At 43.4% G+C, this 17,588-nt stretch overlaps 1 protein-coding gene across 1 annotated transcript in view; it reads right to left on the bottom strand.

The window, feature by feature from the left end:
- sano (serrano) overlaps positions 1-17,588 on the bottom strand; it is a 939,183-nt gene that overhangs the window by 162,494 nt on the left and 759,101 nt on the right. The gene's annotated exons all lie outside the window — the stretch shown is intronic.

The following is a 17,588-nucleotide window of genomic DNA, read 5'->3' as shown; positions in this document are numbered from 1 at the left end:
ATCCATCACAACACCCGAACTTCCTCCTCCCATAGTTTATACACTTTCACCTCCCTCTTGGTTGTTGTTGCCATTTTCCTCTTATCCCATCTACCTCTTACTCTAACTGTAGCTACAACTAGATAATGATCCGATATATCAGTTGCCTCTCTATAAACATGTACATCCTGGAGCCTACCCGTGGTGACGTGTACTTAGCTCAGTGGTGACGTGTACTTAGCTCAGTGGTGACGTGTACTTAGCTCTGTGAAGACCTGTTTGTGTGCTCTTGAGTGGTGACCTGTACTTTGAGTGCTGACCTGTACTTAACTCTGTGAAGAAGTGTCTTGTTTGCTCCCGTGGACTGAACCAAGATGCCCTCCATCGAGCAACTTTACCAGCAACTTAAGGAAGAATTGAGGGCAGCGAAGATGGAGATACGGCGATTGACCGAGGAAAACAAGAGGATTCGTAGTAGTCCTCCTGTTTCGAGTCCTCAGGTCAAGAAGGGATCGTGGTCAGTGGTTGGACAGCAGGGGACGACGAAGTTGACGATCAAGAAGACGAATGGAAAGCCAGAAACGATGAAGAAGAAAGAGACTGCTGTGGAAACTCCCGTGGAAACCTCCAACGCATTCTCGGTGCTACCCGACGAATGTGAGTCTACTACTGGGATCGTCACGACGAACGACAACAAGGAAGGTAAGAATATTGTTGTTGTTGGGGATAGCCAGGTTAGATACATGGATAGGGCATTCTGCTTGAAGGACAGGAGTAGGAGACAAAGGGTATGCTTTCCTGGGGCTGGGATGGAGGACATTGTTAGCCGGCTTGACAACATCATGAACGGTAATGGGATCAATCCTATTATTTGCCTCAGTGCTGGAGGCAATGATGTAGGCAAGCGTAGAAGTGAGGATTTAGTTAGAAAGTTCAGGACAGCTATAGACATGATTAGGAAGAAGGGGGGGGCGCCCTGTTATATGTGGCATTTTGCCAAGAAGAGGTGTTGGTAATGAATGGTTGTCCAGAGCAATTGGTATTAATTGTTGGCTGGATAAACACTGTAAGGATAATGCAGTACCATTCATTGACAACTGGGACAACTTCTATGGCCGAAATGACATGTATGCCAGGGATGGGGTTCACTTATCCAGGGCAGGTGTGGGTTTTCTTGCTAACTCAGTTGAGGGGGTTGTTAGGACTTTAAACTAGGATTAGTTAGAGGTATGGGTTTAGAAATGATTAATAATGAGTATGGATATATTGACTTATGCTCTGATATTAAGAATCTTAATAGTAACTGTCATGGAGTAACTCTGGGTAATGATAATTTCAGAAATTGTGTAAAAACAAAGATGAATAGGAAAAATGTGCAGAAGAAAAAACATATGATGGTATTTTATGCTAACAGTCGAAGTGCAAGAAATAAAATTAATGAACTACGTTTGGTAGCATGTGCTGGGAACTTTGATATCATTGCATTAACTGAAACGTGGTATGATTTAAAGAGTCGGAATATGACTGCTGAGTGTAATATTCAGGGATTTAAGTTATTCAATGTGGATAGATGTAATGGGAAGGGGGGAGGAGTTGCATTGTATGTTCGAGAAAATATTAATTGTTGCATAAAAATAGATGGAGCAGTAACAGAGTCTGTTTGGGTAGAGTTCGTGGAGGGTCAAGAAAAACTAATTCTAGGTGTAATATACCGACCTCCAGGCTTGGATCACGATAGAGGGAGACTTCTTTGGGACGAAATTGTTAGGGCTTCTGGACACAGTAACGTAGTCATAGTAGGGGACTTTAACTTTAGCCAAATTGACTGGAATTCTTTGACAGGTAATCTAGAGTCCAGTGACTTCATGGAAACAGTTCAGGACTGTTTTCTGAAACAGAGTGTAACTGAACCTACCAGGGGTAATAATTTGCTAGACCTAGTCTTGTCAAATAAGGAAACACTAGTGAATAATCTGGAGATCACTGAAGAGCTTGGCGCAAGTGATCACAAATCCATCACCTTTAGCATTAATTGGGAATGCAAGAATAATGATAATACAGTAAAAATCCCCGATTTTCGTTCTGCCGATTATAATGGACTTAGGGAACATCTGTCTAATCTTCATTGGGGTTATCTAGCTAATGATTTTATTGACGATAATCATACTTATGAATATGAAGGGATCTGCTTTTATGATTGTTTTCTTAATAATGTACACAGTGCCCAGAGTATATACATTCCCCAGAGAGAAATTAGGTCTAATAATAACGATCCCAAATGGGTTAACAGGAGGTTAAAGCATCTATTAGGGGAGAAAAGGGGAATTTATAGGAGCATCAGAAGAGGAGAGGTTAACCTTACTGACCAATATGTTCAGCTTAAAAGAGAAGTAAAAAAGGCGATTAGAAAGGCTAAACGTGACTATGAAATTAGAGTCGCTAATGAATCAAAGACTAATCCATAGGGGTTCTTTCAAGTGTATAGGACGAAGGTGAAGGAAAAAGTAGGACCTCTGAAATCTGGGAATGGACAGCTGACGGATAATGAACTGGAAATGTGTTCCTTATTTAATGACTATTTTTTGTCAGTTTTTACACAGGAAGATGTAAATGAGATTCCAGTAATTAACAATTATTTAGTTCCTGATGAATTTAAGTTAACTAATATTACTGTCACGAGGGACATGGTTATTAAACAGATAGACAAACTGAAACAAAATAAGTCCCCGGGACCCGATGAGTTGTTTTCAAGGGTACTTAAGGAATGCAAGATGGAGCTTAGTCAGCCATTAACGAGTGTATTCAATGCGTCCATCCTTACCAGTGTTGTGCCAGAGATGTGGAAGATGGCTAATGTGGTTCCTATATTCAAATCAGGGGATAAGTCCACTCCTTCAAATTACCGTCCAATAAGCCTGACATCTATAGTGGGCAAGTTGTTAGAATCAATTATAGCTGACATTATCAGAAGTCACCTTGAAGAGCATAACTTGATAAATGAATCTCAGCATGGATTCACGAGAGGTCGTTCCTGCCTGACAAACTTACTGACGTTCTTCAATAGAACATTTGAGGCAGTAGACAGTGATAAGGAATATGATATTGTTTATTTGGATTTTAGTAAAGCCTTCGACAGAGTACCTCACAAGAGACTCTTAAGAAAAGTGGCAGCTCATGGTATAGGAGGTAAGGTTCTAGCATGGATTGAGGCATGGCTTACCAATAGAAAGCAGAGAGTTACCATTAATGGAGTGAAATCTGAATGGGGATTAGTCTCTAGTGGCGTTCCACAAGGATCAGTTTTAGGCCCTCTCTTGTTCATAATTTACATTAATGACCTTGATGAAGGGATTACTAGTGACATGAGTAAGTTTGCTGATGATACAAAGATAGGCCGTATAATTCACTCTGAGGAGGATATGAATGAACTCCAGGACGATTTGAACAAGAACATAAGAACATAAGAAAGGAGGAACACTGCAGCAGGCCTGTTGGCCCATACTAGGCAGGTCCTTTACAATTCATCCCACTAACAAACATTTGACCAACCCAATTTTCAATGCCACCCAAGCAACAAGCTCCGATGTGCAAGTCCCACTCAAATCCAACCCCTCCCACTCATGTACTTATAAGAACACAAGAACATAAGAATGTAGGAACACTGCAGAAGGCCTACTGGCCCATACGAGGCAGGTCCTTATCAAAACGACATCTACCTAAAGCTACTCAAGAAATAACTCCCGTACCCCTTGACAGCAATCAAACCCAGCCCCTCCCACTCATATATTTGTCCAGTCTCTTCTTAAAGCTACCCAAGGTCCTAGCCTCTATCACCCCACTGGGAAGACTGTTCCACGCATCTACAACTCTGTTAGAAAACTAGTACTTACCTATGTCCTTTCTAAATCTAAATTTATCCAACGTAAATCCATTATTCCTGGTTCTTACCTGGTTCGACACCCTCAGTACTTTATTAATGTCTCCCTTGTTTATGCCCGTCATCCACTTATACACTTCAATGATATCTCCCGTTATTCTACGCCTCTCCAGAGACTGGAGATTTAAGGCTTTAAGTCTATCTTCATAATTCTATCTTCATAATGTCTTGGTCTGAGAAATGGCAGATGAAGTTTAATGTGGATAAGTGTAAGGTACTTGCCCTTGGTAATGAAAATAACCCTCGAAGCTATAATCTAGGTGAAGTAGAGCTTGGTCATACAGAATGTGAAAAAGACTTGGGAGTCATGGTAAGCAGAAATCTAAAGCCAAGACAGCAGTGCCTCAGTGTGCGCAACAAGGCCAACAGATTACTTGGATTTATCTCAAGAAGTATAAGTAACAGAAGTCCAAAAGTTATTTTACAGCTCTATACATCACTAGTGAGGCCTCATTTAGATTATGCTGCTCAGTTTTGGTCCCCTTACTACAGGATGGACATAGACTCATTAGAGAACATACAGAGAAGAATGACTAAAATGATTTACTGTGTAAGGAACCTCCCGTATGAAGATAGACTTAAAGCCTTAAATCTCCACTCTCTGGAGAGGCGTAGAATGAGGGGAGATATCATTGAAGTGTATAAGTGGATGACGGGCATAAACAAGGGAGACATTAATAAAGTACTGAGGGTGTCGAACCAGGTAAGAACCAGGAATAATGGATTTAAGTTGGATAAATTTAGATTTAGAAAGGACATAGGTAAGTACTGGTTTTCTAACAGAGTTGTAGATGCGTGGAACAGTCTTCCCAGTGGGGTGATAGAGGCTAGGACCTTGGGCAGCTTTAAGAAGAGACTGGACAAATATATGAGTGGGAGGGGCTGGGTTTGATTGGTGTTGGGGGGTGTGAGAGTTGTTTCTTGAGTAGCTTTAGGTAGATGTCGTTTTGATAAGGACCTGCCTCGAATGGGCCAGTAGGCCTTCTGCAGTGTTCCTACATTCTTATGTTCTTATGTTCTTTTATCCACCAATACATAATCTAACAAACTACTTTCATTACGTGCTACATCATACCTTGTATATTTATTTATCCTCTTTTTCATGAAATATGTATTACTTATTACCTAACCTCTTTCTACACATAGCTTAATTAAAGGCTTCTCATTTTCATTTACCCCTGGCACCCCAAATTTACCTACTACTCCCTCCACAACATTTTTACCCACTTTAGCATTAAAATCCCCAACCACCATTACTCTCACACTTGGTTCAAAACTCCCCAAGCATTCACTCAACATTTCCCAAAATCTCTCTCTCTCCTCTATACTTCTCTCTTCCCCAGGTGCATATACGCTTACTATGAACATCAAAATGGTATACAATACCGACAGGTTGTTAGGTAAGACACATATGCAACAGTTAGACAACTTTATTCCGAAACGTTTCGCCTACACAGTAGGCTTCTTCAGTCGAATACAGAAAGTAGGCAGGAACAGTAGAGATGTGAAGACGATGTAATCAGTCCATGGACTGATTACATCGTCTTCACATCTCTACTGTTCCTGCCTACTTTCTGTATTCGACTGAAGAAGCCTACTGTGTAGGCGAAACGTTTCGGAATAAAGTTGTCTAACTGTTGCATATGTGTCTTACCTAACAACGCTTACTATAACCCACTTTTCACATCCAACCTTTATTTTACTCCACATAATCCTTGAATTAATACATTTATAGTCCTTTTCTTGCCAAAGCTTATCCTTCAACATTACTGCTACTCCTTCGTTAGCTCTAACTCTATTTGAAACCCCTGACCTAATCCCATTTATTCCTCTCCACTGAAACTCTCCCACCCGCTTCAGCTTTGTTTCACTTAAAGAAGAGCGTTGAATAAATCGAACATAAAGAACGTGTTGAAAATATCTGAGACAGAGGACTCGCAGCACTGAGTTCATGTTGGAGAAACGTAGATTTAGAAAGGATGTAGGAACGTATTGGTTTGGCAATAGAGTTGTGGATGAGTGGAACAAACTCCAGAGTAGCCTCACTCAAGCGAGAACTTTGTTTAGCTTTAAAAATAGGCTTAACATGTACAGTAGGCTACGACTACAAGGGTGATGGACTGATTACATCGTCTTCACATCTCTACTGTTCCTGCCTATTTTCTGTATTCGACTGAAGAAGCCTACTGTGTAGGCGAAACGTTTCGGAATAAAGTTGTCTAACTGTTGCATATGTGTCTTACCTAACAGGCCTACCGTACATGTCAAGCCTATTTTTAAAGCTCTTTCTTATATACTTATATACATTCAGGGATTTATTTACCAATAGATTACCAATTTGTTAAGTAAAAATACCAACACGATGGAAAACTGGATTACGTGTGGCCAGCAGTAACAGCTTGGATGATCAGGCCCTGATCCCCCGGGAGGCTTTTTCGTGGACCGGGCCGGGGGGGGGGGGGTTAATCCCCGAAATAACCTCCAGGTAGATGCAAGTAATGTGGTATTTGATTGTGACGATGTTTCGGTCTCCAGGAACAGCTTGATAAAATTCCTGTTGAGCGAAACGTCGGCACAATAAAATGTCACATTGTTAGGTAAGACACATATGCAACAGTTAGGTATCTTTATTTTGAAACGTTTCGCCTACACAGTAGGCTTCTTCAGTCGAGTACAGAAAAGTTGATAGAAGCAGAAGATACTTGAAGACGATGTAATCAGTCCATCACCCTTAAAGTTTTGAGGTGGTCTGATGGACTGATTACATCGTCTTCAAGTATCTTCTGCTTCTATCAACTTTTCTGTACTCGACTGAAGAAGCCTACTGTGTAGGCGAAACGTTTCAAAATAAAGATACCTAACTGTTGCATATGTGTCTTACCTAACAATCTGTCGGTATTTCATACCATTTTAATGTTCAAATGTCACATTACTTGCATTTGTGTCCTTTTACTTAACAAATTGTCGGTAATTCTCTCTCTCTCTCTCTCTCTCTCTCTCTCTCTCTCTCTCTCTCTCTCTCTCTCTCTCTCTCACTCTCATGATCCAGATTACTTGTTGTTTTAACTACTCTGGTTGAAGCTGTGGTATTAAGAGAAGCTCATGACGATGTTTCGATCCGACTTGGACCATTTACAAGTCACACTGTAGTTCAAGGAGGACCAAAACGTCATCAGCTCGTGTGTCCTATGTGAAGGTTATTTGTGTATCGTAGCTGTCACGGTATTGTGTAGCTGTCACGGTGTTGTGTAGTTGTCACGGTGTTGTGTAGCTGTCACGGTGTTGTGTAGTTGTCACGGTGTTGTGTAGTTGTCACGGTGTTGTGTAGTTGTCACGGGGTGGTGTAGCTGTCACGGTGTTGTGTAGCTGTCACGGTGTTGTGTAGTTGTCACGGTGTTGTGTAGCTGTCACGGTGTTGTGTAGCTGTCACGGTGTTGTGTAGCTGTCACGGTGTTGTGTAGCTGTCACGGTGTTGTGTAGCTGTCACAGTGTTGTGTAGCTGTCACGGTGTTGTGTAGCTGTCACGGTGTTGTGTAGCTGTCACGGTGTTGTGTAGCTGTCACGGTGTTGTGTAGCTGTCACATAAGAACATATGAACATAAGAAAGGAGGAACACTGCAGGAGGCCTGGTGGCCCATACTAGGCAGGTCCTTTACAATTCATCCCACTAACAAAACATTTGCCCAACCCAATTTTCAATGCCACCCAAGAAATAAGCTCTGATGTGAAAGTCCCACTCAAATCCAACCCCTCCCACTCATGTACTTATCCAACCTAAATTTGAAACTACCCAAAGTCCCAGCCTCAATAACCCAACTAGGTAGACTGTTCCACTCATCAACTACCCTATTTCTAAACCAATACTTTCCTATGTCCTTTCTAAATCTAAACTTATCTAATTTAAATCCATTACTGCGGGTTCTCTCTTGGAGAGACATCCTCAAGACCTTATTAATATCCCCTTTATGAATACCTATCTTCCACTTATACACTTCGATCAGGTCTCCCCTCATTCTTCGTCTAACAAGTGAATGTAACTTAAGAGTCTTCAATCTTTCTTCATAAGGAAGATTTCTAATGCTATGTATTAATTTAGTCATCCTACGCTGAATGTTAGCTCAGTGGTGACGTGTACTTAGCAGTGGTGACGTGTACTTAGCTCAGTGGTGACGTGTACTTAGCAGTGGTGACGTGTACTTAGCTCAGTGGTGACGTGTACTTAGCTCAGTGGTGACGTGTACTTAGCTCAGTGGTGACGTGTACTTAGCTCAGTGAAGACCTGTTTGTGTGCTCTTGAGTGGTGACCTGTACTTTGAGTGCTGACCTGTACTTAACTCTGTGAAGAAGTGTCTTGTTTGCTCCCGTGGACTGAACCAAGATGCCCTCCATCGAGCAACTTTACCAGCAACTTAAGGAAGAATTGAGGGCAGCGAAGATGGAGATACGGCGATTGACCGAGGAAAACAAGAGGATTCGTAGTAGTCCTCCTGTTTCGAGTCCTCAGGTCAAGAAGGGATCGTGGTCAGTGGTTGGACAGCAGGGGACGACGAAGTTGACGATCAAGAAGACGAATGGAAAGCCAGAAACGATTAAGAAGAAAGAGACTGCTGTGGAAACTCCCGTGGAAACCTCCAACGCATTCTCGGTGCTACCCGACGAATGTGAGTCTACTACTGGGATCGTCACGACGAACGACAACAAGGAAGGTAAGAATATTGTTGTTGTTGGGGATAGCCAGGTTAGATACATGGATAGGGCATTCTGCTTGAAGGACAGGAGTAGGAGACAAAGGGTATGCTTTCCTGGGGCTGGGATGGAGGACATTGTTAGCCGGCTTGACAACATCATGAACGGTAATGGGATCAATCCTATTATTTGCCTCAGTGCTGGAGGCAATGATGTAGGCAAGCGTAGAAGTGAGGATTTAGTTAGAAAGTTCAGGACAGCTATAGACATGATTAGGAAGAAGGGGGGGCGCCCTGTTATATGTGGCATTTTGCCAAGAAGAGGTGTTGGTAATGAATGGTTGTCCAGAGCAATTGGTATTAATTGTTGGCTGGATAAACACTGTAAGGATAATGCAGTACCATTCATTGACAACTGGGACAACTTCTATGGCCGAAATGACATGTATGCCAGGGATGGGGTTCACTTATCCAGGGCAGGTGTGGGTTTTCTTGCTAACTCAGTTGAGGGGGTTGTTAGGACTTTAAACTAGGATTAGTTAGAGGTATGGGTTTTGAAATGATTAATAATGAATATGGATATATTGACTTATGTTCTGATATTAAGAATCTTAATAGTAACTGTCATGGAGTAACTCTGGGTAACGATAATTTCAGAAATTGTGTAAAAACAAAGATGGAAGGACCTACTTCCACTGGGGAATCCCGCCTACCAGTGACTGCCCTCGTCTGCTGCCCGTCCCATCCACTGACGCCTATAAAAACGCCAGTCTTCTTGCCTTTGCTCCAGACTCTCCTCCACCACGATGCTGTGAACACTAACTCCAAGGCCGAGGGACTGATTACCTCATCTTTTGTATATAGTTCTACTGTCTTCCTATTATGTCCTAGAATCTGTATTGATAAAGCCACTGGATGGCGAAACGTCTACAATAAAGATATCCAGATGTTGCACATGTGTCTTAACTTTCATATTGTCGGTATTTTATACCTTTCTTGCACAACTTGTCAGACACTGCAACATCATGGAATCTTGGTTCAGAGGACATCTACAAGACCTTCTTCACGGCTGCTGCAACTAACCCATCTCTTTGGGAAGGACCTACTTCCACTGGGGAATCCCGCCTACCAGTGACTGCCCTCGTCTGCTGCCCGTCCCATCCACTGACGCCTATAAAAACGCCAGTCTTCTTGCCTTTGCTCCAGACTCTCCTCCACCACGATGCTGTGAACACTAACTCCAAGGCCGAGGGACTGATTACCTCATCTTTTGTATATAGTTCTACTGTCTTCCTATTATGTCCTAGAATCTGTATTGATAAAGCCACTGGATGGCGAAACGTCTACAATAAAGATATCCAGATGTTGCACATGTGTCTTAACTTTCAAAGATGAATAGGAAAAATGTGCAGAAGAAAAAACATATGATGGTATTTTATGCTAACAGTCGAAGTGCAAGAAATAAAATTAATGAACTACGTTTGGTAGCATGTGCTGGGAACTTTGATATCATTGCATTAACTGAAACGTGGTATGATTTAAAGAGTCGGGATATGACTGCTGAGTGTAATATTCAGGGATTTAAGTTATTCAATGTGGATAGATGTAATGGGAAGGGGGGAGGAGTTGCATTGTATGTTCGAGAAAATATTAATTGTTGCATAAAAAAAGGTATAAAAATAGATGGAGCAGTAACAGAGTCTGTTTGGGTAGAGTTCGTGGAGGGTCAAGAAAAACTTATTCTAGGTGTAATATACCGACCTCCAGGCTTGGATCACGATAGAGGGAGACTTCTTTGGGACGAAATTGTTAGAGCTTCTGGACACAGTAACGTAGTCATAGTAGGGGACTTTAACTTTAGCCAAATTGACTGGAATTCTTTGACAGGTAATCTAGAGTCCAGTGACTTCATGGAAACAGTTCAGGACTGTTTTCTGAAACAGAGTGTAACTGAACCTACCAGGGGTAATAATTTGCTAGACCTAGTCTTGTCAAATAAGGAAACACTCGTGAATAATCTGGAGATCACTGAAGAGCTTGGCGCAAGTGATCACAAATCCATCACCTTTAGCATTAATTGGGAATGCAAGAATAATGATAATACAGTAAAAATCCCCGATTTTCGTTCTGCCGATTATAATGGACTTAGGGAACATCTGTCTAATCTTGATTGGGGTTATCTAGCTAATGATTTTATTGACGATAATCATACTTATGAATATGAAGGGATCTGCTTTTATGATTGTTTTCTTAATAATGTACACAGTGCCCAGAGTATATACATTCCCCAGAGAGAAATTAGGTCTAATAATAACGATCCCAAATGGGTTAACAGGAGGCTAAAGCATCTATTAGGGGAGAAAAGGGGAATTTATAGGCGCATCAGAAGAGGAGAGGTTAACCTTACTGACCAATATGTTCAGCTTAAAAGAGAAGTAAAAAAAGGCGATTAGAAAGGCTAAACGTGACTATGAAATTAGAGTTGCTAATGAATCAAAGACTAATCCAAAGGGGTTCTTTCAAGTGTATAGGACGAAGGTGAAGGAAAAAGTAGGACCTCTGAAATCTGGGAATGGACAGCTGACGGATAATGAACTGGAAATGTGTTCCTTATTTAATGACTATTTTTTGTCAGTTTTTACACAGGAAGATGTAAATGAGATTCCAGTAATTAACAATTATTTAGTTCCTGATGAATTTAAGTTAACTAATATTACTGTCACGAGGGACATGGTTATTAAACAGATAGGTAAGTACTGGTTTTCTAACAGAGTTGTAGATGCGTGGAACAGTCTTCCCAGTGGGGTGATAGAGGCTAGGACCTTGGGTAGCTTTAAGAAGAGATTGGACAAATATATGAGCGGGAGGGGCTGGGTTTGATTGGTGTTGGGGGGTTACCTTTAGGTAGATGTCGTTTTGATAAGGACCTGCCTCGTATGGGCCAGTAGGCCTTCTGCAGTGTTCCTACATTCTTATGTTCTTATGTTTTCTAACGAATTTATGTCCATTCTGTAATATGGAGACCAGAACTGAGCTGCATAATCTAGGTGAGGCCTTACTAATGATGTATAAAGCTGCAGTATGACCTCTGGACTTCTGTTGCTTACACTTCTTGATATAAATCCCAGTAATCTATTTGCCTTATTACGTACGCTTAGGCATTGCTGTCTTGGTTTAAGGTTGCTGCTCACCATAACCCCCAAGTCCTTTTCGCAATCTGTATGGCTAAGTTCTACATCATTTAACTTATAAGTACTAGAGTTATGGGCACTCCCAAGCTTCAGAACCTTGCATTTATCTACATTGAACTGCATCTGCCACTTTTCTGACCAAGAATAGAGTTTGTTTAAATCCTCCTGAAGTTCCATAACATCAACGTTTGAATCAATTATCCTACCTATCTTTGTGTCATCGGCGAATTTGCTCATATCACTAGTAATTCCCTCATCAAGATCACTGATATATATTATAAACAACAACGGGCCCAAGACTGATCCCTGTGGAACGCCACTTGTTACAGATCCCCACTCGGATTTAACCCCATTTATGGACACTCTCTGCTTCCTGTTAGTGAGCCATGACTCGATCCACGAGAGCACTTTTCCCCCAATGCCATGAGCTGCCACTTTCTTTAACAGTCTATGGTGCGGAACTCTATCAAAAGCCTTACTAAAATCTAAGTAAATAATATCAAATTCTTTATCGTGGTCAACAGCCTCAAAAGCTTTACTGAAGAAAGTTAATAAATTAGTTAGACAAGACCGGCCTCTTGTGAATCCATGCTGAGTATCATTAATCAAGCTATGCTTATCGAGATGGCTTCTTATAATCTCAGCTATAATTGACTCTAGTAATTTGCCTACAATTTAGGTCAGGCTTATTGGGCGGTAATTTGATGGTAACGACTTGTCCCCTGTTTTAAAAATAGGAATTACATTAGCCATCTTCCACACATCAAACACTACACCTGTTTGAAGAGATAAATTAAAAATATTAGTTAATGGTTCACAGAGTTCCATTTTGCATTCCTTAAGAACCCTTGAAAAAACCTCATCAGGACCCGGCGACTTATTTTGCTTCAGTCTGTCTATCTGCTTCACAACCATTTCACTAGTGACTGTGATGTTACATAATTTATCTTCTTCTAGCCCACTATAAAAATTAATTACTGGAATATTGTTAGTGTCTTCCTGTGTAAAAACTGAGAGAAAATAATTATTAAAAATCGAGCACATTTCATTCTCTTTGTCAGTAAGGTGCCCATAGTTATTTTTAAGGGGACCTATCTTATCTCTAACTTTTGTTCTATAGACCTGGAAAAAACTTTTTGGGTTAGTTTTAGAATCCCTAGCAACTTTAATTTCATAGTCCCTTTTAGCTTTTCTTATCCCCTTTTTAATGTCCCTCTTAATGTCAATATACTGATTCATAAGATGACCCTCACCTCTTTTGATACGCCTATAAATTCCTTTCTTATGCCCTAGTAGATATTTGAGCCTATTATTCATCCATTTTGGGTCATTTCTATTTGATCTAATTTCTTTATATGGGATAAACGTTCTTTGAGCAGCATGTATAGTGTTCAGAAAACTGTCATATTGATAGCTCACTTCGTTACCCCAGTCAACAGATGATAAGTGTTCTCTAAGCCCATCGTAATCTGCTAAGCGGAAATCTGGGACTGTTACTGAGTTATCGCTACTATCGTACTTCCATTCAATGCTAAATGTAATTGATTTGTGGTCGCTAGCACCCAGTTCCTCTGAAATTTCTAAATTATTAACAAGGGATTCATTGTTTGCCATAACTAAGGCAAGCAGGTTATTTCCCCTTGTAGGTTCTGTCACAAACTGCTTCAAAAAACAATCCTGAACTACTTCTAAGAAGTCGTATGATTCTAAATTCCCAGTCAAGAAATTTCAATCAATATGACTAAAGTTAAAGTCTCCTAGAATTACTACATTATCGTGCCTTGTGGCCTTAACAATTTCCTCCCATAGTAGTCTCCCTTGGTCCCTATCTAAGTTTGGGGGACGGTATATCACTCCTAAAATCAGTTTTTCATGCCCCTCTGAAAATTCTATCCAAACAGACTCTGTGTGTGTTACTTCAGACTTAATACCCGTTTTTATGCAACAGTTCAAGCGATCTCGGACATACAATGCCACCCCACCCCCCTTCCCGATACTTCTATCTACTTGGAACAATTTAAAACCCTGAATATGACATTCCGCAGGCATGTCCCGACTTTTTGAATTAAACCATGTCTCAGTTAAGGCAAATACATCAATGTTACCTGCACTAGCAACTAATCTCAACTCGTCCATCTTATTCCTAGCACTACGGCAATTAGCATAATAAACATTGAAAGACTCTCCTTTCTCTTTACCCTTCCTGCTCATTTCTGTTTTTCTACTAAACCTATTACTGTCCTTATCACCCAAAGTCCCTGGCTTTTCAATATCTACCTCGTTCTGCTTATTACTAGTTCCCCTAGAACTCGTAATATTACTACACTGGGACTTCACTGTTTTCCTGCCAAAACCCATACCACTAACTATTCCTAGTTTAAAGTCCTAACTGCTCCCTCCACTGCAGTTGCCAGCACTACCACCCCAGACCTAGATAAGTGAACCCCATCCCTGGCATACATGTCATTTCTGCCATAGAAAAGGTCCCAGTTGTCAATGAATGTTACCACATTTTCCTTACAGTATTTGTCCAGCCAGCAATTGACACCAATTGCCCTGGACAACCATTCATTTCCAACTCCTCTCCTTGGCAAAATACCACATATGACAGGGTTCCCACCCTTACTCCTAATTATTTCTATTGCTGACCTATACCTGCTAATCAGGTCTTCACTCCTACGTCTGCCAACATCGTTGCCTCCAGCACTGAGACAGATAATAGGATTGCTCCCATTACCTCTCATGATGTCATCCAGACGGCTAACAATATCCTCCATCCCAGCCCCAGGAAAGCAAACTCTCTGTCTCCTACTCCTGTCCTTCAAGCAGAACGCCCTATCCATATACCTAACTTGGCTATCCCCAACAACAACAATATTCTTACCTTCCTTGATGTCGTTCGTCGTGACGTTCCCAGTAGTCGACTCACATTCGTCGGGTAGCACTGAGAATGTATTAAATGTTTCCACAACAGTTTCCACGGCAGTCTCTTTCTTCTTCATCATTTCTACCTTTCCATTCGTCTTCTTGATCGTCAACTTCGTTCCCTGCTGTCCAGCCAATGACCAGTTTCCCTTCTTGACCTGAGGACTCAAAACAGGAGGACTACTACGAATCTTCTTGTTTTCCTCGGTCAGTCGCCGAATCTCCACCTTCGCCAACCTCAATTCTTCCTTAAGCTGTTGGTAAAGTTGCTCGATGGAGGGCATCTTGCCTCAATTCGTAGAGAGCGCGCAAACAGGTCTTCACAGAGCTAAGTACACGGTGTTGTGTAGCTGTTACGGTGTTGTGTAGCTGTCACGGTGTTGTGTAGCTGTCACGGTGTTGTGTAGCTGTCACGGTGTTGTGTAGCTGTCACGGTGTTGTGTAGTTGTCACGGTGTTGTGTAGCTGTCATGGTGTTGTGTAGCTGTCACGGTGTTGTGTAGCTGTCACGGTGTTGTGTAGCTGTCACGGTGTTGTGTAGCTGTCACGGTGTTGTGTAGCTGTCACGGTGTTGTGTAGCTGGTGTTGACATGTTTGTAACAGGTCTTATAACACTAACTTGTTAATATATTCTTCCCCATCACTCCCCATCAATACCTCCTCCCCATCAGTACCTCCTCCCCATCACTCCCCCCTCCCCATCAGTACCTCCTACCCATCACCCATCAGTACCTCCTCCCCATCACTCCCCCTCCCCATCACTCCCCATCAGTACCTCCTCCCCATCAGTACCTCCTCCCCATCAGTACCCCCTCCCCATCAGTACCTACTACCCATCACTCCCTATCAGTACCTCCTCCCCATCACTCCCCATCAGTACCTCCTCCCCATCAGTGCCCACTCCCCATCAGTACCTCCTCCCCATCACTCCCCATCAGTACCTCCTCCCCATCACTCCCCCTCCCCATCAGTACCTCCTACCCATCACTCCCCATCAGTAAGTCCTCCCCATCATTACTCCCTCCCCATCAGTACCTCCTACCCATCACTCCCCATCAGTAACTCCTCCCCACCAGTACCCTTTCCCAATCAGTACCTCCTCCTCATCACTCCCCATCAGTACCTCCCCACCATCACTCCTCATCAGTACCTCCTCCCCATCAGTACCTCCTCACCATCACTCCCCATCAGTACCTCCTCCCCATCAGTACCTCCTCACCATCACTCCCCATCAGTACCTCCTCCCCATCAGTACCTCCTCACCACCACTCCCCATCACTCCCCATCAGTACCTCCTCCCCATCACTCCCCATCAGTACCTCCTCCCCATCACTCCCCATCAGTACCTCCTCCCCATCACTCCCCATCAGTACCTCCCCACCATCACTCCCCATCAGTACCTCCTCACAATCACTCCCCATTAATACCTCCTCCCCATCAGTACCTCCTCCCCATCACTCCCCATCAGTACCTCCTCACCATCACTCCCAATCAGTACCTCCTCCCCATCACTCCCCATCAGTACCTCCCCACCATCACTCCCCATCAGTACCTCCTCCCCATCACTCCCAATCAGTACCTCCTCCCCATCACTCCCCATCAGTACCTCCTCTCCATCACTCCCCATCAGTACCTCCTCCCCATCACTCCCCATCAGTACCTCCCCACCATCACTCCCCATCAGTACCTCCTCCCCATCAGTACCTCCCCACCATCACTCCCCATCAGTACCTCCTCCCCATCACTCCCCATCAGTACCTCCTCACCATCACTCCCCATCAGTACCTCCTCTCCATCACTCCCCATCAGTACCTCCTCCCCATCACTCCCCATCAGTACCTCCTCCCCATCACTCCCCATCAGTACCTCCTCACCATCACTCCCCATCAGTACCTCCTCCCCATCACTCCACATCAGTACCTCCTCACCATCACTCCCCATCAGTACCTCCTCTCCATCACTCCCCATCAGTACCTCCTCCCCATCACTCCCCATCAGTACCTCCTCCCCATCACTCCCCATCAGTACCTCCTCCCCATCACTCCCCATCAGTACCTCCTCCCCATCACTCCCCATCAGTACCTCCCCACCATCACACCCCATCAGTACCTCCTCCCCATCAGTACCTCCCCACCATCACTCCCCATCAGTACCTCCTCCCCATCACTCCCCATCAGTACCTCCCCACCATCACTCCCCATCAGTACCTCCTCCCCATCACTCCCCATCAGTACCTCCTCCCCATCACTCCCCATCAGTACCTCCTCCCCATCACTCCCCATCAGTAGTCCTCACCATCACTCCCCATCAGTACCTCCTCACCATCACTCCCCATCAGTACCTCCTCACCATCACTCCCCATCAATACCTCCTCCCCATCAGTACCTCCTCCCCATCACTCCCCATCAGTACCTCCTCACCATCACTCCCCATCAGTACCTCCTCCCCATCACTCCCCATCAGTACCTCCTCCCCATCAGTACCTCCTCCCCATCACTCCCCATCAGTACCTCCTCACCATCACTCCCCATCAATACCTCCTCCCCATCAGTACCTCCTCCCCATCACTCCCCATCAGTACCTCCTCACCATCACTCCCCATCAGTACCTCCTCCCCATCACTCCCCATCAGTACCTCCTCCCCATCAGTACCTCCTCCCCATCACTCCCCATCAGTACCTCCTCACCATCACTCCCCATCAATACCTCCTCCCCATCAGTACCTCCTCCCCATCACTCCCCATCAGTACCTCCTCACCATCACTCCCCATCAGTACCTCCTCCCCATCACTCCCCATCAGTACCTCCTCACCATCACTCCCCATCAGTACCTCCCCACCATCACTCCCCATCAGTACCTCCTCACCATCAC

Source organism: Cherax quadricarinatus, chromosome 85 (genome assembly GCF_038502225.1).
Source record: "Cherax quadricarinatus isolate ZL_2023a chromosome 85, ASM3850222v1, whole genome shotgun sequence".
In the NCBI taxonomy this organism is placed as follows: domain Eukaryota; kingdom Metazoa; phylum Arthropoda; class Malacostraca; order Decapoda; family Parastacidae; genus Cherax; species Cherax quadricarinatus.
This window is presented reverse-complemented; position numbering and strand designations above follow the sequence as displayed.